The 26,760-nt window shown below is 40.7% G+C and overlaps 2 long non-coding RNA genes across 3 annotated transcripts in view; one reads left to right on the top strand and one right to left on the bottom strand.

Moving 5' to 3' along the window:
* LOC122687030 overlaps window positions 1-26,760 on the top strand; it is a 132,257-nt gene that overhangs the window by 50,966 nt on the left and 54,531 nt on the right. The gene's annotated exons all lie outside the window — the stretch shown is intronic.
* Window positions 53-26,409, bottom strand: LOC122687032. Its single transcript, XR_006338996.1, has 3 exons — window positions 26,258-26,409; window positions 14,682-14,687; window positions 53-92 (listed from the first exon to the last, which is right to left on the bottom strand). It is a non-coding gene; the product is annotated as an uncharacterized LOC122687032 (long non-coding RNA).

The raw sequence follows: 26,760 nt of genomic DNA, 5'->3' as shown, positions 1-26,760 counted from the left end.
TGATGCTTTTGAATTGTGGTGTTGGAGAAGACTCTTTAGAGTCCTTTGGACTGCAAGGAGAGTCAACCAGTCCATCCTAAAGGAGATCAGTCCTGAATATTCATTGGAAAGACTGGTGTTGAAGCTGAAACTTCAATACTTTGGCCACCTGACTCGAAGAGCTGACTCATTTGAAAAAACCCTGAGGCTGGGAGAGATTGAAAGTGGGAGGAGAAGGGGACGGCAGAGGATGAGATGGTTGGATGGCATCACTGACTCAATGGACATGAGTTTGAGTAAACTCTGGGAGTTGGTGATGGACAGGGATGCCTGGCGTGCTGCAGTCCATGGGGTCGTGGAGAGTCGGACACGGCTGAGTGAACTGAACTGAGCTGAACTGAATGGCTATATTGTGCTTGCCCTTTCACAGAAATACACTGCTTTTTTTTTCTCTTTCTGAGTTCTGTGCTCAATATACAGGTCTCACCTTAGTCCCCAATGAAACACCTACTTGGCTATCAGTTTCCTCCACGTATGGGAAAGAAAACAAAGTGATGAGGAGACCTTCCAGAGTTAGGAGTTTTCTAATGATAACATGATAGTAAAAGGATTTAGTTGACCATTTATTTGTATGAGTTCCCTTTCTTTTTTAAAAAAAGTTTATTTATTTATTTATTTTGGCTGTGTTGAGTCTTCGTTGTGGCACTTGGAATCTTTGATCTTCCTTGCAGCATGTGGAATCTTGAGTGGCAGCACATGGGATGTGTTTCCCTGACCAGGGATTGAAGCCTGGGTCCAGTGCATTGACATCCTGGAGACTTAGCCCCTGGACCCCCCAGGGTAGTCCCCGAGCCCCTTTTCTTATTATGTTGATGCATTTTTAAAAATGAGCATGGCCAAGAAAATTCATTACTATAGTTCAGTTCTTTAAAACATTATTTATATATTTGTCCTGGCAGACTTTATAAAGTATTGATCAGCTATATTCTCGTAAGTTTCAATAGGGGATACTCTTGCTTCTCCCATGGCCTTTGTAAAAGTGGTATTGTGATGGTTACTCAGTCCAGATTTCTGTTTGAGTGACTTGCTTTTTGATGCAGTTGAGCTCCCTGGATTGACAGTCCTTTTAAGTTTCTCACAGCAGCCATCTAATGGAGGTGACATTTGAGCTGAAGTGGTCTAAGACTGAAACCATAGTGCAGATCATTAACCTGGGCAGGTGTGGCTGCTTTGACAACTATGTGCTGTTATAAAATAAGAAAACAGTGCTTCTGATTCCTATGTTAGGAATCGTCCATATTTTACTTCTCACAAGGACCAAGTGAGGGTCAGAAGTCCCTGAACAGAAAGTGACTCTCAACCACACTCTCCTACAGCACGATAACCCACACCTGCATGATAGCATTAATCACTTTGAAGGCAATTGTGTATATATATTCAGTTCAGTTCAGTCACTCAGTCATGTCCGAATCTTTGCAATCCCATGGACTGCAGCACGCCAGGCATCCCTGTCCATCACCAACTTCCAGAGTTTACCCAAACTCATGTCCATTGAGTTGGTGATGCCATCCAGCCATCTCATCCTCTGTCGTCCCCTTCTCCTCCTGCCTTCAATCTTTCCCAGCATCAGGGTCTTTTTAAATGAGTCAGTTCTTCACATCAGGTGGCCAAAGTATTGGAGCTTCAGATTCAGCATCAGTCCTTCCAACACTCAGGACTGATTTCCTTTAGGATGGGCTGGTTGGATCTCCTTGCAGTCCAAGGGACTCTAAAGTGTCTTTTCCAACACCACAGGGTAAAAGCATCAATTCTTTGGCTCTTAGCTTTCTTTACAGTCCAACTCTCACATCCATACATGACTACTGGAAAAACCATAGCCTTGACATGTATATATATACATACATTCATATATATTTGGGCTTCCCTGGTGGCTCAGATGGTAAGGTATCTGCCTGCAGTGCAGGAGACATAGGTTCGATCCCTGGGTCAGGAAGATCCCCTGGAGAAAGAAATGGTAACCCAGTTCAGTATTCTTACCTGGAGAATCCCATGGACAGAGGAGCCTTTCATAGGGTCGCAAAGAGTCAGACATAACTGAGTGACTAAGCAGGCAGACGTGCATATATATGTTCATTTCTTTCACTCAATTGTGATGGTTGAGGCAGTATGGTAGGACAGGCTTGGGTTCAGATCCATTGGGCCACATTTTAATCTTGAGACATAGGTTGAGCTGCTTAACCTCTTGGAGTCTCTGTTTTGTCACTTGGCAAGAGATGAGAATAATACTTGTATCACAGAGTTGAGTGAGGAATATGTATGTACTTACCTGCTATATACTTTACAAGATCAAGAAGCAAGAATGTCTACACCTGATTTACAGACTTATTTTTATTTTAGTAATTGGAACTTAGCTCTGGCCCTGCCTTGACTAGTGAGTTGAGTTGAGTGATCAGTCGCTTCAGTAATGTGCAACTCTTTGTGACCCCAGGGACTGTAGCCCACCAGGTTCCTCTGACCATGGGATTCTCCAGGGAAGAGTACTGGAGTGGGTTGCCATGCTTTTCTCCAGGGGATCCTCCCAACCCAGGGATTGAAATTGCATCTCCTGGGGCTCCTGCATTGGCAAGCAGATTCCTTAGCACTTGAGCCACCTGGGAAACCCTGAGTCAGGGAGGCAATAAATACACATTAACTAAATAAATTGATGAAGAAATGAAATAGTCAGCAAGATTGTTGAGAAGGGAGTTTGTCTGGAAGACCCTTATCCCATTTCCCCCAGTCAGCATCCCTCACCCTCAGCCTCACCCAGCTTCCTACTCATGTCCAGGGTTTGTGTACTGTTAGCATGGAGGTGTGGCTAGAAGGGGCGGGCAAGGTCTCTGACCAATCACTGCCTACTTTTGAGTGATTGAGTTAGTTGAGTTGGTTAGAGATCACTGTTCTGTTTGTAAGCCTAAAGTCACTAAAATGGAAACAAGTAGGTATTTCTCAAAATTCTGGCTTCCAGGTGTGAAAAAAAAGCTTACAGTGTCACAAAATGTGTCCCCAGATAGCCCACGAGTGGTGACCCCTGGCTCCTGTGCTGTGGGAAGCTTTAAGAACAGGAGAGAAACATGGAACTCCACTCCTTGCTCACCATTTTGCGGTGCCAAGTAATTCCTATAAGCACTTTCTAAGCTAAAAGACAGATTTACACATCCATCGCTATTATTTAATTAATTCCCCCTCAAAGTCATCAGTTTCCTTCTCCGTGTCTTCGCCTGTTGCTCTGAGAACAGAATGTGATGAAAGGGACGCCTCCTCCAAGAAGATGAAAAGCCCACTTGTTATGAAATATTGCCTTTTCCATGGCTAAACTCTCTTCAGAACACAGGTAGAGCCCTGGATAGTTTTCCTCTGGTGTTTGCCAAGGCCCAAGCCGCAGACAGTTGAAGAGGCAGAGCATGAGCAATGCGGGGATGTGGGCTGAGGGATTCCGTGTTTAGACAGATGGTGTCCAGCCGTGTGTTGGGCCAGAGAAAGCAGGAGTCCACGCCTGGAGCATGGGCCCCAGGGGAGTGAGTGGAGACGTTTGCTGAGGTCATGAGTGAAGAGTCAAGCATGAAGACAGGGTTCTCAGTCATCATCTCAACGTGTCACCAGGAAAGAGAGGGGTTTTACTTATAAACTGGATAAATGCCTTATCTTTCTGGAAGAAGAGTCTTTGTGAGAATGAAGTCATATGAAAAGAGGTATCATAATAAGAAGCAGTAGTGACAGATTTGAGTGGGTAGGAGTAGGAAAGGGACAGTAATTCTATTTCCTTGTTGTCTCCTGAACACTCTTTGTTCTTAGTCTAAACCTGGTTTATTCACTTAAGTTTTATTTCACATGTCCACATGGATCAATTGGTAATGGCTCCCTGGAACGTAGGAAAAGAATCTGGTGATTGATTATTGATGTCTGCCCCAGGAGAGCAAAGAGGAATAGTTGGATTAATGCCTTTTTCTGGCCATCCCTGGTCTAGAACTCAGCTTCCTTTGGGTTTTACTTTCCTCTCCTTGAAAACCATGCCCACCAGAGTTGTGTGAATTATTTTAAGCCTGAAGATGTAGCTAATGAGAGTATTGTTTGAGGGTTGTTGTGCTTATAGTAAGTTCACTTGCTTAGAACACCATTTTTAGCATTCAAGTAAATGAAAGTATTTAACCTTTCATTTTATTCATCACCACCCACTCATTGAGCACAGGTATCTGGGATTATAGTAGTCCTGGTATTGTGTTACCAGGTATTGTGTACCACCATAATGCTGTGATACCTGATACAGCCTTACGGATTACAAGCTTTCTCTGGTTGGGGTTTTAGAGTGAAATGTCAAAGACTGAAACATTGCACAATTTATTATAGAAAAGGAGAAGGCACTTGAAAGTGTCCTGGAGATCTATGTCTGTCTGTCCATCTCTGCCTAGCTTTCCATCTTCAAAATGTGGGAAATAGAGCAACAGAGGTAAGTAATAATATAAGCCTATATTTTAAACTGCTTCATAACAAATAAGCTTTTTGATTGCATGACTTGAAAAAAATAGCCCTAGTCTCCAGGGTCTGGAAGAGACTTTGAGAAGTCCCCTAAGTTTCTAAGCACCCCTTGTACTCAGACAGGACCTCATATAAAGAGCTTCCAGAACTATTTTGCACAATTTTCTTCTTTAGATTTCCTAAAGCAGATTTGACAGTCTCCTTGAATAACCTACTCCATGACAGATCCAAATTTGTGGGGCCTGGAGCTCAGACAAATTTCGGGGTTCCTTTTAGAGAAAATGGATACAAAAATCTCTTTTACAAATTTTACATAAACAGAAGACATGTAAACACATTACTGAGTCCTCTGCCAGGATTTTAGAAGGGACTCGTAGCCTAACTTTATCAGCTCTGAAATGTTAACTTTATCAGCATGGTATTCTTAGCAATCAGTAATTTTGGCTAATTTCCTAATCCTGCTGGAATTGAGGAAATAGTTCTTTACACACTTATCTAAGGGAAGAAAGAATGAGATGGATTCTGATTTCATGTATTACATTCTACTAGGAAGTAGAGTGGGTCAGTGGGTAAAGAGTGCGGGAGAGCCACGTTCGATCCCTGGGTCAGGAAGATCCCCTGGAGAAGGAAATGGCAATCCACTCTAGTATTCTTGCCTGGGGAGTTCCATGGACACAGGAGTCTGGTGGGCTACTGTCCATGGGGTCACAAAGAGTCGGACACAACTGAGTGACTAACACTAGGAAGCAGAGTCCAAGTGGTGAAAATATCAGAGCACGTGTGTTTAAAAAAGTTTTTCGGCCTCACTTCACCGACCAGGGATCAAACTCGCACCTCCTGAAGTGGAAGTGTGGAGTCTTAACTACTGGATGGACGTGGGCATACATTTTAAAAATTTGTTTATAACACTGTAGGCAATTCTGTATAGAATAGTCCTTTATACACTGGCACATATACAAAGAAGACTGGAAAGTTTTTCTCAGTCTTCTTTTTTCTACCATAAAATGATCTGGCCTCCAAAAATAACTAATTTTTTTTAATGATTATTCTTCTTGTCACCCTTCCATTCCCTGACTTTCTCTCCTCTCCTCTTCCTTTTTCCTTCCTTCCTTTTCCATCTGCTTCTTTAATTTTCTCTTTCATCCTTCTCTACCTCCTGTTCTGTCCTTCCTACTTCTCCTTTTTGTACCTTTTTCTCTTCCTTCTTCTTTAAGCTGTGTATTAAAAATTCCCAAATATCACAGTCAAAATGCTGACAGTAGCAGATAGCTAGGCTCATGGTTCCTAAATATCCTTTTCTTATTTGTACACATTTTTTAAGGGATATTGAACAGATTCAAGTTAATTGGGAGCACCCAAAAGACCTGGAGGCCTAAGAATTACCCAAGAATGGAATAAGTATAAATAAGGTAGCAATCAAGCCCTCAAGTTACAAATATTAGATGAGGACACACTTCTGGTATGCTGAACTCCAGAGGCAGAGATAAATCACTGAAACAGACAGGTAAAACAAATTGTGTTTTAAGTTTTATTCTTTCTGAAAGTACTCTATTTCATTGTTTTCTCTAACCAGGTCTGCAGACATGTTTTAGAACTTTGTGAATTTTTGTCCTTTAGATGTGATCTTCCCATTACTGAAATTTAGAAACTTTGTTTTACTAAAATTTTAAAACACTAAATATTTCACATGTCAAAATAATACAACAAACACCAAGAGAGCCCATCAATCAGATTGAGTAGATTTGCTCTTTTGTTTCTGCTCTCTAATTTTTTTTTTAAAGGAATAAGACATTGTGCATATACATTTAAACCCCCTCTGCAAGCTCCTTCTGTTTCAGTTAACCGCAACTTTATGTTGGTGGGAATGTTGTTTAACTTACTGTGTGATTTTTATGGATGTTTTCTATACTTGCTTTTCATTAAGTTGTGTCAAGCATTCATTTTTTTTCTTCCAAAAAAATAAAAATGGATTTAGCACTTAGTGTTTATCCATCTATTTTGGAAAAAAATGTGAAGATACAGAACAAAAGCACCGAAAACAGATTTGTTTTTGTTGTTGCTGTTCACTCGCCAAGTTGTGTCCGACTCTTCTCAACCCCACGAACTGTAGTACACCAGGCTTTCCTGTCTTTTGCTGTCTCCCGGAGTTTGCTCAAACTCACATCCATTGAGTTGGTGATGCTATTTAACCATCTCATCCTCAGTCTTTGCAGCATCAAGATTTTTTCCAATGAGTTGGCTCTTTGCATCAGGTGGCCGAAGTATTGGAGCTTCAGCTTCAGCATTAGTCCTTCCAACGAATATTCAGGGATTCCAATGGATATTCAGAGATTAGTGATTGATGAATTAAGTTAAAGATTCAATTGTTAAATCATGAATCCAATAAAGATTTCCCAAGTCCACGCAGAGTTCAGTTCACATTTTTTTTCTCATTAATGAGTGTTAAAGGACATGGGTTAAAGATTGGCAACTCTGATCATCTAATCCTGATACATTCTTGGTACCATTGTCACAATCTTAGTACTGTTCCCATAGATTAATTGGGAACTGAGACCACAAATTCTGACTCTAGATTTGGCCAGTGGACCTTGACTTGACCTTGGGTAGTCATTAGCTCTGTCTCTTGGGCTGTCTCTTGGTGAAATATGGTTGAAATGAAACATTTTCTTCCCACCGAGGCATTATTAGGATAAATGAGTTCATACATTTGGAACCTCTGAATAAACATTAATTATATTCTAGTGCAAAGTTGGAAAAGAAACTAATGTTGTTAAATAGAGAAGAACAACGAACACATCATTAATCGGGAAACTTGCCTGATGAAAGCTGGTGAGAATGATCATTTATTAGTTTACACGATTAGCTTGTCTTCCCAGGTGGCGATAGTGCTAAAGAACCCACCTGCCAATGCAGGAGACAAGAGTTCAATCCCTGGGTTGGGGAGATCACCTGGAGAAGGAAATGATAACCCACTCCAGTGTTCTAGCTTGGAGAATCCCATGGACAGAGGAGCCTGATGGGCTACAGTCCATGGGGTCGCAAAGAGTTGAACACATCTGAGCATGAGCACATGATTAGTTTATGTCTTACCTGCAACCAGGACGTATTGATTCAGATTTGGATTTTCAAGCACAAGTAATATCTCTCTTTAGTGAAAAGCCCCAAAGACCAGAAAATTCAAAAAGTTTGAACAAAACCAGGAAATAATTGTAGTTACCAATATGGGGGAAAACAGCACTCCATTAATAAATTTGCTAATCATTTCATCTTTATTGACTTCACTTTCTGAAGTACATAATCCCTAAGATCCTCTCGAATACTCTAGCCTTAGTCTCTTTAAGCACATTATTCCATCTATAGTCATTATAAGTGCATTTGTACGTGAGTACCTTCAGAGTTACACTGTGACCAAAATGTTGGGATGAAAACAAAATTTGTCAATAATATTTAGTAGTTTGACGATATAACAATGATTTTAAAATGAATGTTTATACTAACTTGTGTGTGTGTTGTGTGTGTGTGTGTTTAATATCTTTTACTTGTTTTTAGTAGCAAGAACTCTTTTGGCAGAAAAATTTGTCTTAGTCACCACCAGTACCTGGAAACTTAAGTTCTGATTGTGTAGTTTTAATCTCACCACCAGGCAGTTGAGCTGCTGGTAATCATCTGGCTTTCAAGTTAAATCTTTGGCTTATGATTTGCCTGAAATAGGTTGAAAGGGAAAGTTAATTATGTTTCCACAGTTACACAGAAATATCAGTGATTTTGGACCACTGACTATAACTCGAGTAACTAGGTTAAAACATAGAAGCATATTAAAAAGACATGTATTTACAGTTTAGCTTTTCTAAGGATTTACACTCTCAATATATTCTTTCTTAGTACTTTTATAATATAACGTGCTTCATGACTAAAAGTTTCACAAACTGCCACTGTTAAGCACACGCGTACAGAGTGCCCAAATTAATTTTAAGCAAGATGATTTTTTCACATTAAGCTATTCCCATTAATTTAACTTTGAAATGAAGTTTAAGAGTTCACTTTTTCCCATTGTGCTGGCAATAGCCCCAACACAAAAAATACATGTGGACGCATTTCTTGAAAGAAATGTTCAGAAATGTAAGCATCTTTTGCTGAAATTCTCAGGGTAATAAATTTATGATTTGGAACAAACTTCCTTGTTAAAAAAAGAATTGCAAGACTCAATGATTATTTCGTCTGGGTCTACGGACATTTGGAAATCAGATAGCAATATAGGAGTGGTAATAGAAATGGTTTTTAATTTTTAAAAGTATCAGTACATGTGATTCTTCTGGGCAAGAACTATGGTTTAGCATGGTCTAAAACCCACCGAAGGCACCTATAGCACTATGTTGAGTAAGTTATTTAATTCTCCACATCTCATTTCCTCTTTTGTAAAGTGAGGATGATAATACCAATTCTCACCTCACAGATTTGTTGAGGGTGTTTAATGAGCTAATATATGTTAAGCACCCAAAACAGGTCACTGATATAAGCTAAGCATTCAATAGTTGTTATCTATTATTATTAATAATAATAACAGCATTAGGAGAAGTAATGCAAAAAAAAAAAAAAAATTGGTTAACAGAATGACACTTTGGGCTCTTCCCCCTGTCTGTTTTAAAGGTTTCAAGTCTTAATTTAGAACCCTTCTTTACTCCTATTGACGTCTAAAGCACTCAATCTAAGACTTCTTTTCGTTAAAAAGACATGATTTTATATGTCAAAGAAGATTATTCAAAGTCTAATTACAGTTTGGATGAAGAAGAACTGATGTCTTTAGGCAATTGGCATTTCTCTCTAAATTCCTGCACTTTAGAAAAAGGAGTGTTAACTCTTTATGGTAGCATCCACAGTTTCAGTCTAATTCTTAATAATGCAATCCTAGTTTCAACAATTTAGAAGAGACCCCATGAAGATGGTTTGTGTGACACAATGTAGATAAAATTTTCATCAGTCAGGGTTACAGGAAGAAATGGACGAGACCCTCAGACGGGTCAATCAGAAGAGATAGAGGACTGCATGCAAAGTTGTTGTCAGGGAGCAGAAATTTAACCAAGATTAGCGACTTCCCGAGCTTTTACCGCCCAGGCCTGAAGGGGGCGCCAGGAGGGAGCGGTTACAGTCCCTGGAGACCCAGCGGGTCTGTGGAGCAGGCAGTCCAATAGGGCTGGAGGGAGGGAGCCGGGGACCAGCAGAAACTCCACTCTCCTTTCTGATCTCCCTAGCTTGCCTCCCAAGGGTCAGACCCAACTGGAAGCCAGAGAGAGTGGGAGCCTACTGATGTCGGTTCAGTCCTTTCAATTTCCTGATACAGAACCAAAGAAAACAGATGGAGAGTGGGTCCGCGGGACCAAACGAAAGAATCCAGTACAGATGTGCTGGTGATAAACACAGGATCAATGATAAAGTTCTCTTTCTGCCGTCTTCTTACCCCATGAAGCTGAACATAACTAAGATGGCTCCTCCAAAGTTTATAAATTATCCAAGCAACAAATCCATCTAATATGTCAGCTTCAGAGATGTGTGTGGCTCTCGGGTTAAAATCTGAAGGAAACTGTATTTAAGATAACCACACATCCAATGAAAGTATGTGTGCCCTAGATGGGAGCCTGCCAGAGCTGCTGCCTTCTAACTGGGTGAGAATTCTTTCCAAATTCTGCCTGAATCTCAACTCGTCTTCACTTAACATCACAAAAAAGATCAGACAAATGACCTGTTCCATCTGACATTGGTGAATTGGGGTATGCTTACTTTCACTTAAGAGTTTCAAGACTTTTAATAATTTTATGATAAAGTCATTAGGGCCTCACATACTTTTGAAAACTGCAGTTTATTAAAAAAATATGAGCTAGTGGATCCCTCTGTGTGCTCAGACTCTCAGTCGTGCCCAAGACCCTCTGTGACCCCATGGACCATAGATCACCAGGCTCGTCTGTCCATGGGATTTCCCTGGCCAGGATACTGCACTGGGTTGTCATTTCCTCCTCCAGGGATTTAACCTGAGTCTCTTGCATCTCTTGCATTGGCAGGTGAATTCTTTATGACTGTGCCACCTGGGAAGCTAGTGGATATATTGGTTATTTGATAATGAACACTTTAAAATATGTCACACAGATGCACGTGGACAGCATCTAGTGTTTTTCTCATGGGATTATATAGATTCTGCTTTTATTTTTGTCTCTGTAGTAAAATTGACAAAGTAATGAAACAAAGAAATATTCTACAATTGAATGCTTTGTGTGGTAATTCTCAGCCTCCTTTATGTTCCACCAACAGTTGTTTTCAATGGGTCTCAAAACTAATGTTTTTGATTTATTAGATTAATTAATTTACTTATTTATTAGAAAGTTAAAAGTTGTCACTTTCAGGAAAGGTCAGATTTCATAAATCGCCTGTTATTAGGCTTATAATTATTATGTTAAACCTGTGAAAAGTCGTAGTTGAAATTTCTAAGGCTTTAAATTGAGCAAAAACTATTCCTTTAGCAGTTGAAAATTATAAATATGTGGTTGAGTATAAATGTTACTGCTTTAATAACAGTAGAGCATGAGGGAGTTCAATAAAAACTATTGCCATCAATCGGTTTTGTAAAATTCTAAAATGGCAGGTGGACAATGCAGGATAAAGGTGTTGGCATCCAGAGGTCAGGTGCTATGGAAATAAAGCTCAGGAGGTGCAAATAATAAACCAGGGACAAAACTGGTCGAAAGAAATGCAAAAGGGACAGTTAAATGGATATTGCTCAGTAAGCAAGTTCATTGGGAAGCTGTACAACAGAGACCTGTGAAGCAAGAGTGAGAAGAAATTTAGCCCAAGATGACAACAAGTATATCAAAAGTCAGAAGAACAGGGTATGCCTCAGACATGAGGGACAGCCAGTTATTAAACTGCAGTGTTAATTCTGTGTCTCCTCTAGGCTCTAGTGGGTTCTAGACTTCTGGTCCCACCATGGTACTTGGATCCCATTGTACTGGGATGCCCAAGCATGCATCATGGCTCAGTGCCTTTTAGAAAACAAATTTTAGCTTGTTAGGTATTTGCAATGACTTTTAAGTGTATGTCTGCTAAAATTTATTTTCCCTCTGAATTCCTTGCTTAAAGTAAACAGTATATAAAAATCAGAATTTAAAAAAGAAAGAAAGATGCTGATTTTACCTGTGAGTTCAGAGAAAAGAATGTCACTTGCACGCTGGCTAAGGTTTCCAACATAAGCCTGGGGACTAGAGAGAAGTGCCAAGTCCAGTGTCAGGGACAGGGTCCAGCAGAGGTGAATGGCTTGTTGGCAGCATCAGTGGGTATCCTTTAACTTGCTCCCTGTGTTTGACTTTCATCTTCTCGTGATAATAATCTGTCTTTCCTTGTAGATTTGTCTACAGGAGAGCAAATGAACAAGCAAGAAGATCTTGTCTGATTCTTTACTTTATGTTTCATTGTAGGCTACTAAATTGCCATTCTAGTTATTATACATCAGTAACTGGGAATCCAGTTAATGTGAGTCTTTCCAGAGAGCAGAATCTACTCTCAATATTCTGATTCACTGGGTTTCTAAACCTACAGGGCTCGGGACCAGACCCTGAATACTGATGAATTCACTTAATTTGCTAACGTTATGGCATCCTTGGGGACCTCACTGGGAAACCTTTGCTAAGTTGGCTTTTCCATTCAAACCATACCAGGAGGTCTGATGAGACTGACTTTTGTAAACTCCATAATGATCCCAATAATTTCAATTGCAGCACTTGATAAGCTTAATTTTGCTTACCTGAGCCTTGATCCAACATGAATTCTAGAAATTTGCCTGGTTTGGATATTTCTCAATACAAAATTCTCATACAAATCAATTAACTGAAAGAACAAGGAACAAGTCTAGAAGAAACAATACAGAACAAATACAGACGAACAAAGTTTTCTTCTGTCTTTTCTTCTTGGGGGAGAGCTACTACAGAGTGAAAGAAATGACATATGCCTTATCTCAGATATAAACTCTGAAGCTTGGGTATTAAGCTAGAGAGTTAAAGTTATTAACAGTGAGCTAAAAAAGTCAAAGGGATAATTGGAAAAAAAATTAGAAGTAAAAAGACTGAGGGATGGAAGTTATGGATGGAAAAGGTTAAGGATGAAAAGGTTAGGATGGAAAAAGATAGGGGTGGAAATAAAAAATTTTATTATTCCTTTGCTGACAAAGTAAACTTCAAGGCTGAGTGGAATTTTGTGGAATTTTGTCCTAGATCAATAGATTGGACTATAGATTATATCTATATATATAAACTAAGCCTCATAAGCTGAAATAAAGGCAAAGCATTTAAACACACTTCTCCTTTAATTATTTTTAACTTGTATATTTCCTAAAAGGATCGTGTGCTAGTTTATGCCATATTGCATGGATATAATAAAAGATCAAATCCAATTATGTAAGTGTGAACCACTTAGCCGTTTGGAAAAAAGGGATCTTGATTCCCTTCCCTGCGATCCCCCCCCCCCAATATCAAACAAAATTTTTGAGCAAGATTTTGTAAGACATACAAAATCAAATATTAATGTGGGTATCTTCCCCACCATCATTAAACCAGCTCTTTGCCCCAGCAATACAGGGAAGATACTTGTTCTTAGTTGATGGAGTTGGTGACTGTTACAATCAGCTTCAGAAGTAGTCTGCCTGTGCAGCTGTCTGCACAGTCCAGATGTTTAAGGAGGATCTCAGAGATTACCCTTACAGTGGCTTGTTCTTTTATTTCAGTCTTGAACAAGACTATCGAATTATAGTGCTGGGGAAGTCTCTTGAGAGTCCCTTGGACTGCAAGGAGATCCAACCAGTCAATCCTAAAGGAAGTCAACCCTGAATATTCATTGGAAGGACTGATGCTACAGCTGAAGCTCCAGCACTTTGGCCACCTGATGCCAAGAGCCAACTCATTGGAAAAGACCCTGATGCTGGGAAAGACTGAAGGCAGGAGGAGAAGGGAGTGAGAGAGGATGAGATAGTTAGATAGCGTTACCGACTCAATGTACATAAATTGGAGCACACTCCAAGAGATAGTGAAGCACAGGGAAGCCTGGCATGCTGCAGTCTGGGGAGGGTCTCAAAGTTGGACACAACTTAGCCACTGAACAACAATAACAACCATGGAAATGCTTCCTGTTGTTTTTAGCACCAAGACCCTTGGTGTACACACAATTACCCCTTTTCCAAGGTCCTACGATCTTTGGGCTGCAGGAGGGATCGCTGGTGTCTTCACGCGTTTACATGTGTCCACCTCTCATTGTCCCCTGTCTTGTCTCCCAGTCCCGAGGCCCTGGAAACATGGCATCTCCTGTCCTTGTCCTCATCCTCTCATTAAAACTCAAATCCCCAGTCACCCTCCTATTTCATGCTCATCTCCTTGTTTCCTTCTCCCAAAGTGCTAAGCATTTCCAAACAGAGATTAGGGGAAGGAATTATTTAGAGCTCTAGTCCTTGAAACAGGAAATAACTGCCAAGTGCCCCAAAGGCAAAATTTCAGAACTCAGACCCCAAAGACCTTGCTGTACTTTCTACAGAGAGAGAAGAAAAAAGAAATTACTTTTTCTTTTTTTTTTAAAAACTGTATCTACAGTACACATATAATCAAGACCCCCATGTGACTGCTTTTATATGATAGCACAAAAATAAAATAAGACATAAACTGTAAAGGATGTAAAATGGTTATATTAGAAACCTCAGCGAGTGAAGACTGGCTTTTCTCCCACATTGTACAAACTTTTACCTGAACATTTCGGCAGCTATGATGATAAAGGAAACAGATTACCAAGCTCTTGCCTAGAAATAGTGGGTGAACATTTATCTGCACTGTATAGATAAACTACGTTTGCTAGTGAAGTGTCTTCATTATATGCTTTTGTGAAACACAGGGCTCTGGAGAAATTTGCTAAAATGCCACCGAGAATTACAAGTAGAATTAAGCTTTCAGGCACCTCAGGTCTGGCTTGGTTCTTGGAAAATGGTGTCCAGTTAGGCTGTGTACTTTGCATGAGTATGTGTTAGTCGTTCAGTCATGTCCAACTCTTTGTGATCCCCATGGACTGTAGCCCACCAGGCATCCCTGTCCATGGAATTCTCCAGGCAAGAATACTGGAGTGGGTAGCCATTCCCTTCTCCAGGGATCTTCCTGACCCAGGGATCGAACCTGGGTCTCCTGCATTGCAGGCAGAGTCTTTATCTTCTGAGCCACCAGGGAAGCCCTGTGTACTTTGGGGATTGCCTGATAATTGCTGTCAAGGAGTTATTCATGTTTTTTAAAAGTTCTTCCATGTGTTGCTGTAACTAGTACTTTCTGTTTTTTACTGTTGATCCTAAGGGTTCCTGGGCCCTGGTGTCAAGCGGCAGCAGCACAGAGGGGTCTTGGAGGGGAGAGGTCTGGGACACCCACTGGAGGGAAGGGTGGGTGTGCAAGGATGGGGAGGAGCTGCATCTCAGACTGGCCGGAGCAGTAGTCAGTCAGGAAAGCCCACTGGGAGCCAGGGATGAAGGAAGATGAGGAACTGGACATGCTCAACCAGGAAGTGAGATCCACACGCAACATGTGAGCAGGGGCAGGGACTGTGAGCAGAAGGAGCCGTGTTCAGTGGTCTAGAGCAGGACAGAGTCCTGGAAGGGGATGGGGCTCGTAGGCCATGTAACCTGTACTGCCAGATGGTCTGCGTTTTCTGTAATCCCCACACAACCTGGACAGTAGGTATTATTATCCCTACTGTTTTGCTTCATCCCAGTAGTCAAGAACATGATCCAGTGCTTTACTAGCTTAGAAGACAATGAGAAGAAATCCATTTATATTCACATCCATTTACTAATAAAACTAAATTTATGTTAATAAAATGTTTATTTGTGGACACAGTAAATCTTGTGTACTTAACCCAAGAGTTACCATTGTGTTTGGTGAGAAAGTTGAAAGACCTAAAGGGCTCTGCTTGCCAGTGGTGCTTGTCTCTGTATGTGAGATGTCCTGTTAGTAACTAGTAGTGAAGAATAAGGAAGAAAAACAAACAAGAATTCTGTTCATAAACGGTGTAATTGCACACTTCGAAAATTCAGGGATGGTAACCCCAAATTGTAGGGCTTCCCTGGTGGCTCAGATGGTAAAGCGTCTGCCTACAGTGCAGGAGACCTGGGTTCGATCCCTGGGTCGGGAAGATCCCCTGAAGAAGGGAATGGCAACCCACCTCAGTACTCTTGCCTGGAAAATCCCATGGACAGAGGAGCCTGGTAGGTTACAGTCCATGGGATTGCAAAGAGTCGGACATGACTGAGTGACTTTACTTCACTTTACTTTAACCCCAAATTAGTCATGGATATTTAAAAACAAAGAAATTCATAGAAAACCTTTTCCCTTTTTATGTGGTTTTGCTACTTTTTAATGGTTGCATAGCATAACACATGGGATATGATACTGAAAAAAATTAAATTCCAATAGAAATATTGGGCCAGATACAGTCAAAAGATCACAGTTTTTCAACTTAGTTAACCTAATCAACCCATTCATTTACTTAGTCATTCTTTAACTAATTTTTCTATTTGTTCTTCTTGTAAATATAACCACAGACCCTGTGTTAGGGGAGTAAGACAGCTTCCGGGATCCCCTGGAAGTTTTCGGGCTATTGGAGGAGATAGATGTTAAATATGTTGTTATTATAAAGTTGGGAAGTTCTGTCACAGATGAGATGCTGCCATAGCCCCAAATACCGGCACAGCGTAGGTTTCAGAGATATTTTTTTGGTAATTTTTATTTTTAATTTTTTAAAAAAACTTTTTAGGTTGGAGTATAGCCGATTAACAGTGTTGTGATAGTTTCAGGTGGACGGCAAAGGGACTCAGCCACACATGTACATGTATCCATTCTTCCCTCACCTCCCCTCCCATCCAGACTGCCACACAGCACTGAGCAGAATTCCCTGTGCTATACAGTAGGTCCTTGTTGGTTATCCATTTTAAATACAGCCACGTGTACATGTCCATCCCAAACTCCCTAACTATCCCTTCCCCCAGGGAACCATGAGTTGGTTCTCAGAGATACCTTTTGTGGCATACAAGAAAAACAGTATTGTTAGTTTAGAGGTCTAGCTCTGTTTAATCAAACAAAAACAAAACCAGCCAAACAAAAATTTTCCTTTTATGCTTTGTATTCACCGGGTAGCTTTACAAAGAGATAATACTGTCAACATTGAATGTCATCTACCTAACTGGGCTTCAGGCGACATTTGGATCTTTTAAAAGGGCAGAGTTTTCTCCTCATTGAGAGCAGGTGAAGAAGTGTCTTCAGTTCTGAACGTACTCCCTTCAGAGGGGAGGCAGTGCTGCTTGAGGCAGCATCATTACCAGAAATGTCAAACACCCCAAAGGGACTGCCAGGAAGCGGGCAAGCCTGGATCAAGGCAGGTTTAAAAAGGCAATCTCCATACTGAAATAGCGTCCCTTCTATGGTAGAGCTTCTCCTGGTTTTGCATAGCTCTTACTGAACACAAATTCAGTACTTACCTGTACTGTAGTCTTCCTTTAAACACTGAATAATAATGATTTTCTTAAGTATTCCTGTTACCCATGGGAACTAGGATCAGATCAACTGGATTTGGCTCTGAGCCCAGCCTCAGACTGTAACCTAAAGGCAGGTTTCATCTCTCTAAGCCTCCATTTTCCCCCAAAACATTTTCTTTTGGGCTTTTTAATTGGAAGATAATTGCTTTACAGTGTTTGTTGGTTTGCGCTGTACAGTAAAGTGAATCACCCCTCTAGGTCATCACAGAGCTCCGAGCTGAGCTCCGCTTGCTCTGCAGATGCTTCCCACTAGCTGTCTATTTTACACATGGTCGTGTATTAATACATGTGTCAGTGCTCTGCTTTCAAGTCACCCTTCCCTCTCCTTCCCCTGCTGTGTCTGCAGCACTCTGGACTCTGAATCCAGCAATCCTAAAACACTTATTATAAAAAAAATTTCAACCCAAAGGCAAAGCTGAAAAACATTTACTGTGAATACCCATAATCCCATTATCTAGACTTTGCCATGAACCTTTACCAAACTTTCTCATCACATACCTATTCATGTATATCTATCCATTAATCTGTTCCATTTTTTGATGGATTTCAGGGTTCTTTTGCAAAGATTAGTATCCTTTTCCCTAAATACTTCAGCATACATATTGTTAACTAGGTTGGATATTGGCTGACAGTTTTTTATTTTTGATGCAAAATGCACGTACATTAAGGAACTTCCCTGTAGCTCATATGATAAAGAATCTGTTCACAATGCAGTAGACCCAGGTTCAATCCCTGGGCTGGGAAAATCCTCTGGAGAAGGGAATGGCAACCTACTCCAGTATTCTTGCCTGGAGAATCCCATGGACAGAGGAACCTGGTGGGCTACAGTCCATGGGCTCACAAAGAGTCGGACAAGACTGAGTGACTAAGAACACTCACATATATTAAAGTGCATAAATCTTAACCTGCAAACCTTTTTAAAAAAAAGTTATAAAATGGAGCAGAGAGTACTTGTCTCAAAGAGTTGTGAGGATGACATGAGCTAATGTGAAAAGTCCTTTGTAACTTACAAGGTGAGGCATCAGAATGTGGCATTATTTTTTATAATTGTAATTAATTTAATCTTTATCTTTTTGATAAGTATGGCTATTAGATGTGAAGCCAACTCTGAGAGAGTGGCAATTTCTTTTTTTTCTTTTTTTTTTTTTTTTTAGCTGAATTTACTATTTTATTATTATTTTTTTTTCCAGTGGGTTTTGTCATACATTGATATGAATCAGCCATGGATTTACATGTATTCCCAATCCCGATCCCCCCTCCCCCCTCCCTCTCCACCCGATTCCTCTGGGTCTTCCCAGTGCACCAGGCCCGAGCACTTGTCTCATGCATCCCACCTGGGCTGGTGATCTGTTTCACCATAGATAGTATACATGCTGTTCTTTTGAAATATCCCACCCTCACATTCTCCCACAGAGTTCAAAAGTCTGTTCTGTATTTCTGTGTCTCTTTTTCTGTTTTGCATATAGGGTTATCGTTATCACCTTTCTAAATTCCATATATATGTGTTAGTATGCTGTAATGTTCTTTATCTTTCTGGCTTACTTCACTCTGTATAATGGGCTCCAGCTTCATCCATCTCATTAGGACTGGTTCAAATGAATTCTTTTTAATGGCTGAGTAATATTCCATGGTGTATATGTACCACAGCTTCCTTATCCATTCATCTGCTGATGGGCATCTAGGTTGCTTCCGAGAGTGGCAATTTCATTTGGACACATAAGCTTCATGAGTATTAATATAAAAGCTATCATTGTCCCAACATTAATGGTTAAGCAGTTTGCACACAAGCACTTCTCAGGTGGCTCAAGTGATAAAGAATCTGCCTGCAATGCAGGAGACCCATGTTTGATCCCTGGGTCAGGAAGATCCCCTGGAGGAGGGCATGACCAGTATTCTTGCCTGGAGAATTCCATGGACAGAGGAGCCTGGCAGGCTACAGTCCTTGGGGTCACAGAGTCGGAGTTGAACATGACTGAGCTCACAGCAGGCACACACTCACATGATGACAGGGCTGCTTGTATGATGTCCATCCAGCAGTCCGGGAGACTCTCTGTGCAGAGTCTGGAATGTGTCTGGCACAATCATGATGGCAGTGTTCCCTCTTCTTGATTCAATTACCATCACTGGATTGCATTTTCCATGCTATCCGGGTGGCCCCAGAGGCCGGCCCTGACTTGATGTCTATTTTTGAGTTCTGTCACATTTCAAGAATGGTTTGACAAATCAGAATGCTATGGTCAGAGATAGAGCTTGGTTTCCTGCCCTTTCTTAACAAAACCACCCGTGGCACTAAAGTGTCAAATGTGGACATTTGTCAACCAAATACTGATATCTCTCTGTGTATGTATGGGCATGCTCAAGTCGTGTCTGATTTTTTTGTGACTCCATGGACTGTAGCGTGTGAGACTCCTCCCTCCATGGAGTTTTCCAGGCAAGAATACTGGAGTGGGGTGACATTCCCTTCTCCAGGGGATCTTCCTGACCCAGGGATTGAACCTTTGTCTCTTGAGTCTCCTGCGTTGGCAGGTAGATCCTTTATCACTAGCACCACCTGGGAAGCCACTGATATCTGATGCCAGGTAATCCTCATTATTAATGTGGTTAATGATTAGGTTATAATGTATTTGGTTAATATGATGATACTGTGGAGGAGCTTGGGTAGGACTGGTCTGGAGCTTGACCTGCCTGAAAATCTTGAGCAGGTGTTGGAAGTTTGTGACTAGATTATGGGAGAAAGCCCTGTGCAGTGGTGTGGATGCCACATGGCTACAGAGAAGCGGTAATTGAAGCAAGCTGCCAGCATCAGAACATCGTGAATCCATAAGGAATTAAGGGGTGTATCTATACTTACATGGAACAGGGACTCTAGGGGTTATCATCAACTCTGAAGGGTCTGAGATTTTTACCCTTCTTGCAAACTAGCAAGTTAGCCTGCCACAGTTTCAGGATGTGGGCGAAAGACAGGAGGCTCCTGGTCAGAGACGAATGACTGAATTTGTCAGCAAGTGGCTTGACATCAGGTTTGCACTGCTGCCTTTGGTTCTTGAACAATGACCAATAATTATAAAAGCAGGTAATATTTATGAACACTTATTATGTGTTGACATCATCCTGAATACTTTCCTTCCTCTCTCAGAAGCCACCAAACAATTGATCACTATATTACTTGCCAGTTTCCTTACTTGATTATCAGTTGTGTTGAACACCCTGTTTCTCACCATTCAGCTGAGAGGCGAGACTGGAATTTTTCAAAGTAAACTTTACAGAAAACTAAGAATGCAGAAAAAGAGTATGTATTTCCCCTTCTGTCGCCTCCTTCCTCCGCCTCCTCCTCTTCCTGCCACTTCTTCCTCTTTTTTTTTTTTTTTCTTTTTTAATTTCAGGGCACAAATGAGACTGATACAGCTTCTAGACACCCATATTTAGCCCCCTTTCCACTTAAGCTCTCCACTGAACGGAAGAGATATGCTAAGCAACTTCTAAACAAGAATAGCTTTAGACTGGGGACATCTGTAGCGATCCAGTGGCTAAGACTTCGCTTTACTAGGCAGTGGGTGTGGGTATGATTCCTGGTTGTAGAACCAGGAATCCAACATGCCTCTCCACTAAGAAACCAAAATGTGACAGAAGCAGTATTGTAACAAGTTCAATAAAGACTTTAAAAATGGTGCACATAAAAAAAATCTTAAAAAAAATAGCTTTAGACTGGTGACAGTGACTACATAGTGAATCAACCATTTGTATTTCAGACTTGATCTGAACAACCATCTTGTTTTAAGACTTTATGTTCTTGAGTCATTTTATTCATTTGTTCAACAAATATTCATTGGGCATTTACTAGAAGCAAGCCATTGTTTGAGATGAAGGTGAAAGAGTGTTTTACATGGCAGACAGAGCCCTTGCTTTCAAGGAGCTTACACTCTAGTGGGGAGTGGGGAGTGGAGTGGAGTGTATTGGAATACAGCCAATAGATGGGCAAAAGAACTATCAAATAATTTCTAAAGGAATTGGACAAGGTGACATAATAAAGGATAGTGGGGTGGGGGAGGGGTGAGGGACTGCTCTAGTTGGGGGCTCAGATCAGGATTCTTTGGAACTTAGATACAAAGGATGAGAGGACCCAGCTACGCAAAGCTAGGGAAAGTTGATCCAAGCAGAGAAAAGCTTACTGCAAGCACTCTGAAGTCAAAATGAGCAGGGCCTGTTGAAGGAGTAGAAAGAGGACCAATGGACCTGGGACACAGGCAAGAGCCAAGGGAAGATGTGGGGCAGATTGTGTGCGGTTTGTGACCACAGGACATCATATGATTTAACAAAGCAGAGCCATAGGAACCATTGGAAGGTTTACTTAGAGTGTGATTCAGACTGACTTATATTTTTTAAAAAGTTTCTCTTGACTACTCTGGGGGAAGCAGATTACTGGGGACAAGACAGGGAATGGGAGATTCGTTTGGAAGCTGCTTTAGTGCTTCAGGCAAGAGATGATGCTGGCTTAAGGTGATGGTAATGGTAATAGAGAAGTGGCCAGATTCAGGATGTATTTTGGAGGTAGAACCAGAAGATACTGATGATTGTTTGGAATTGTGAGTGAGGTTGGGATGAAGGAAATCAATTTGAGAGATGATTCCCAGTTTTCAACCTGAGTAAGTAGAAGATGGTTGTGCCATTTCCAAAGATGAGAAAAAGGGACTTCCCTGGTGGTCCAGTGGTTAAGACTTCACCTTCCAATGCAGGGGGTGTGGGTTCAATCCCTTGTTGGGGGACTAAGATGCCATGTGACTTGTGGCCAAAAAAACAAAATATAAGACAGAAGCAATATTGTAACAAATTCAATAAGGACTTTAAAATGATCCACATTAAAAAAAATCTTAAAAAAAGAACAAAAGATGAGAAAGATTAAGAAAGAAACTTGTAGCTCTTTACATAGAGACATCTGGTAGATAAATGGATATATTAGACACACACATTTGTGTTAACAAGCATGTATTGGCTTCTTGTGCTGCTGTAATTAATTACCAAAACCTGGGGTGCTTAAAATATCTATTGTCTTGCAGTTCTAGAGGCCAGAAGTCCAAAATCAATTTCACTAGGTTGGGATCGAACTGTCATCAGGGCTATGCTGCTTCCAGGAGCTCTAGAGGAGTCTGTTCCTGGCCTCTTCCAGCTTCTGATGGCCGGCTTGCCTTGTCTTGTGGCCACATCACTCTAATCCCTACCTCTGTGGTCACATTGCCTTCTCCTCTTCTATGGTCTGGTATGCCTCTGCCGCTCTCCTACATGGAAACTTGTGGTTGCACAAGGGCCACTCAGAAAACCCATATTAAGCTCCCCATCTCAAAATCCTTAAGTCATATTTACTAAGTTCTTTTTTTTTTTTTTTTTTGCTGTATTAGGTTACATTCACAGGGTGTAAGGATTAGAATGCAGATGTCTTTTATGGAGGCCAGGAAATTTTTGTCTCTTTATCTGAATATATATATATATATATACATACATACATACATACATATATATATATATATATATATATATATATATATATATATGTGCTTCCCAGGTGGCTCAGTGGTAAGGAATCTGCCTGCCAATGCAGGAGACTAAGGAAACATGGGTTCGATCCCTGGGACTGCAAGATCCCCTGGAGAAGGGAATGGCAACCCTTTGGTTGCCATAATGGGTGGTAGGCATTATTTAACCTATCAAAATATATATGTGTGTGTGTGCATGCTCACTTGTGTCTGACCCTTTGTGACCCCATGGACTGTCGCCTGTCAGGCTCCCTGTCCATGGGATTCTCCAGGAAAGTGTATGCTGGAGAGGGTTGCCACTGAAGAGATGACACTGAACAAGCAGACGTGTACTTGATACTTGAGTTCAGGTGACTCTAATCTCATGGGACTCACACTGAGTAACTCAAGCTGGATTCCTTTATTGAAAATACTAAGTCAGTGTCTAGTCTTGTGTCTTTGAAGACAGGAGCTAATGTTCTCTGGAACCTGGCCACATTACATCAGTTCATTCAATGCCCAGCAATAGATTCATTTTAGATTCATATTTCCAAGTGAGTGAATCAGTTTGGGATGCACTGAATTACTATTTTCTGTCAGAAGTCTTCCTCCAATTCTTACATCTTTGCAGAATGAGGTTGATGGAGGAGTTGTTGGTTTCAATGATGAATCAAATGCTGCCTAACCTAGGTTATTCAGTCCCTTACTTTCATGGGTTCTTTGGTGACCTTTAATTCTTTGGGTCACATCTTATTCTGGAAAGAAGTACTCTTCTCATATGCCTCAGTTTCACGTGCATTCACTGTGCTAGTAGACCTGTTGTTGCTTGTTTAATCACACTTTTACAATAACAATAAAAAATTAATTAAAAGAAAAGAGAGTTACTTCTGTATCATGCTCTGCTGTTTTTTGGCCACTCTTGACATTTTCTAACTTGACATTTTCTAACTAACCTATCAAGCTATGAGACTGGGGAACTGGTAAAACAGCTTCTATTCACTTTAAGTTTAAAATGTAACCTAGAAGAGCAAATTAAAATTCTGATAAGCACCTAACAAAATAAGGAAAATCATTATTGGATGCAAAACTAACTTTAACATACATCTCAGAATTTTCAAACTATGCCTCTTGGAATAAATAATTAAGGCTACCAAAACACAGTGATTGTTTCTGAATTGCTTTCAAACTTAGGGACAGATTTAGGCATCATAGCAGACACATAAATAAATAAATCTATCTGTATAAAAGGTATTCATAAATTGTTTGTTCTTTGAATAAAATGCCAATGTGTATTAAGAAGAGAGAATTACTTAGAAAAATATTAGATTTTTCTAGATTAATTAATGATTTCAGTATTAAATGGAAACAACTCAAATATTTGAAGTAAAAAATTTATATATAATCTTAGGAGTGCAGAAGCACCTTTTAAAGCATACCAGAAACAAATGCAGTTTAAAAAACCATCAATAGTTTTTTTATCATTTTTAGCCTTAATAACCTAAGCAACATTTTTAGGCTCTGAGCACTGGGAAAAATATTTGTTGCATACATACCAAATAGAAGGTTAAGATGCTTAATATATAATGAGTTCTCAGAAATCAATGGTTAATAAGCAAATGCATCAAAAGGAAAATGGCAAAAGACATGAGTGGGGTTGTCCAAAGAAGAAATATAGATGGTTAGCTCACATTTGACACAATGTTCTCTCTTCCTACAGCAGAAAGAATTTAAAATTAAGGCAAGGTTCATTTTACTAGAGAGAAATTTGGCAATATTTATTACAAATATTTAATATTTATTAAAATACTCCCCCTGCCACTGGAATTCTGACTACAAGAGTGGGAATGAAGGTATAAGTATGATCATCTGGGGATTTTTATGATAAAAAACTATAACATCTGAGTAGTTACAATCTGAATAGTTTTCCAACTTTAGGAGAATTGAGTTAAATTAATTATCTATTTTATGTAGCCATTAAAATTACATTGTAGAAGAATATTGATTAACATGAGCAGATGTTCAGGCTATGGTGTTTAAAGTCAAAACAGCAGATTTAAAAACTGTGCATTGTATGATCTTACTGCTATAAAAATATTATGTACATATAGAGAAGATATGGAAGAACAAACAATAACGTGTTAATAAAAACTGTGCTTTGATGTAAGGATTAAAGTAATATTAAGCAGTTGGATTGCAAAGTTCCTGATGCCTGGCCCAGCAAAACCTGCTTCTGTTACCTTTAATTTGAATTGGTAATAGAATTTTGAGTCAGTGTTATCTTGTTGACAGGCATTGAATCAAGGACAAAACTTAGGCGGGACATCTAGCATGATAGATGGAAAGTGAGTGACAAAATGATCTGTTAATGGAATGATTTGCAACCATTCTGTGCGGCTTGAAATGAGGACTTTGAAGCAAAGAGGAAAGTTTAACAAATGTAGCTGGGCTGGTGGCATTCACGCTGGGATTTGGATCAGCTCCTTCGGTAGATTTCCCAGGAATCTGTTTGCCCAAAGTCTTGAGCAGCCAACTGGGAAAGAGCATCTCAGGACAAGTCCATAGCAAAGCATCAGAGCGATTCTGATTCTGATTCTCTTATCATAGTGCCTGTCACTCATGTGGGTCCGCAATCCTCCAGGAGTCCCTGAGTCCTGAGTAGGGACCTATTTCAGTTAAAAAAACAAAAACCCCTTTGGCAGACTACCAGGACTCAGCACACTGCCTTGGTACCATTCTTATAGAAAGTAACTCCAAAGGAGAGAAAGGCATTCTGCCAACTGACTCAGCTTGTACCTGGCAGGATTGCACCATCCTCTGCAGAAGCAGGGTGGCATCCAACCTCACCCCTCAAGTGGACCCTGTCCTGGTGCTGATGTCCTGACAGTTCCAAGCCAGTTGTGACCAACTTTTACTTGGCAGTGCTAAGGAGAGGGAAATGGGAGTTTGGGAAAGACCCTGATGCTGGAAAAGATTGATGGCGGGAGGAGAAGGTGATGACAGAGGATGAGATGGTTTGATGGCGTCACCGACTCAATGGACATGAATTTGAGCAAACTCTGGGAGATGGTGAAGGACAGGGAAGCCTGGTGTGCTGCAGTCCATGGGGTTGCAAAGAGTTGAAAATGACTGAGCGACTGAACAACAATATTACTGAGCCCCAAATGATGTTTATATGGAATAGGAATCCCTTTTTTTTTTTTCTTTTTTTTTTTCGAGGAATCCCTTTTTAATTTAGTGGTTTTTAAACTTTTCAACAGTAAGATGCATTTTTTTGTGAATTAAATATTATATGCAATCCAAAATGTAATATAGATAATGCAGAACTGATTGACGTGGGAATGAGGAGGGGCTAGAAACCCAGCTGCTTTGTATCAGCCCGTCTGTAAGTGAGAAGTACTTCCTGGAACCGCTAAGGCTGAAAACCACAAATGTATCCAACTTCCAGAGATGTGCCATGACTTAGCCAAGATACATAGCAGCAGAGTGAAGGCTGGAATCCAGAGCTGTCAGTGCTCACCCTGGGGTATTTTTCCCATCACGTCACTGTCTATACCACTCCTGCAGCACCTCTTCCCTCAAAACCCTCCACAAACGCTAGGTGAAAGATGTGTTTCCTAACCTTATTGTGGTCAACGTTTTGCAGTATCTGTGCCTATCAACCCTGAACGTTCGCTGGAGGGACTGATGCCGACGGTGAAGCTCCAACACTTTGGCCACGTGACGCGAAGAGCCAACTCGTTGGAAAAGACCCTGATGCTGGGAAAGATTGAGGACTGGAGGAGTAGGGGGCGGCAGAGGATGAGATGGTTGGATGGCATCACCGACTCAATGGACATGAGTTTGAGCAGGCTCTGGGAGATGGTGAAGGACAGGGAAGCCTGGCGTGCTGCAGCCCATGGGGGTCACAGAATTGGATACGATGGAGCAACTGAACAACAACAACGCATACCAAACATCACACGGTACACCTTAAACTTACATTATGTTATATGTCAATTGCATCTCAATAAAGCTGGGGGGAAATCAGAACAGAAAAAAAGAAAGAAAAAATGTTCATGGCACTGCTTTTAGAGAAACAGGCTAAGTCCTGCAGGTCGAAATGGAGAGGAGCAGAGTAGGTAGGATGGTCCCAGGGGAGACATGACAAGCTACAAAATCTCCATGGAAAAG

Source organism: Cervus elaphus, chromosome 30 (assembly GCF_910594005.1).
Source record: "Cervus elaphus chromosome 30, mCerEla1.1, whole genome shotgun sequence".
NCBI lineage: Eukaryota > Metazoa > Chordata > Mammalia > Artiodactyla > Cervidae > Cervus > Cervus elaphus.
This window is presented reverse-complemented; position numbering and strand designations above follow the sequence as displayed.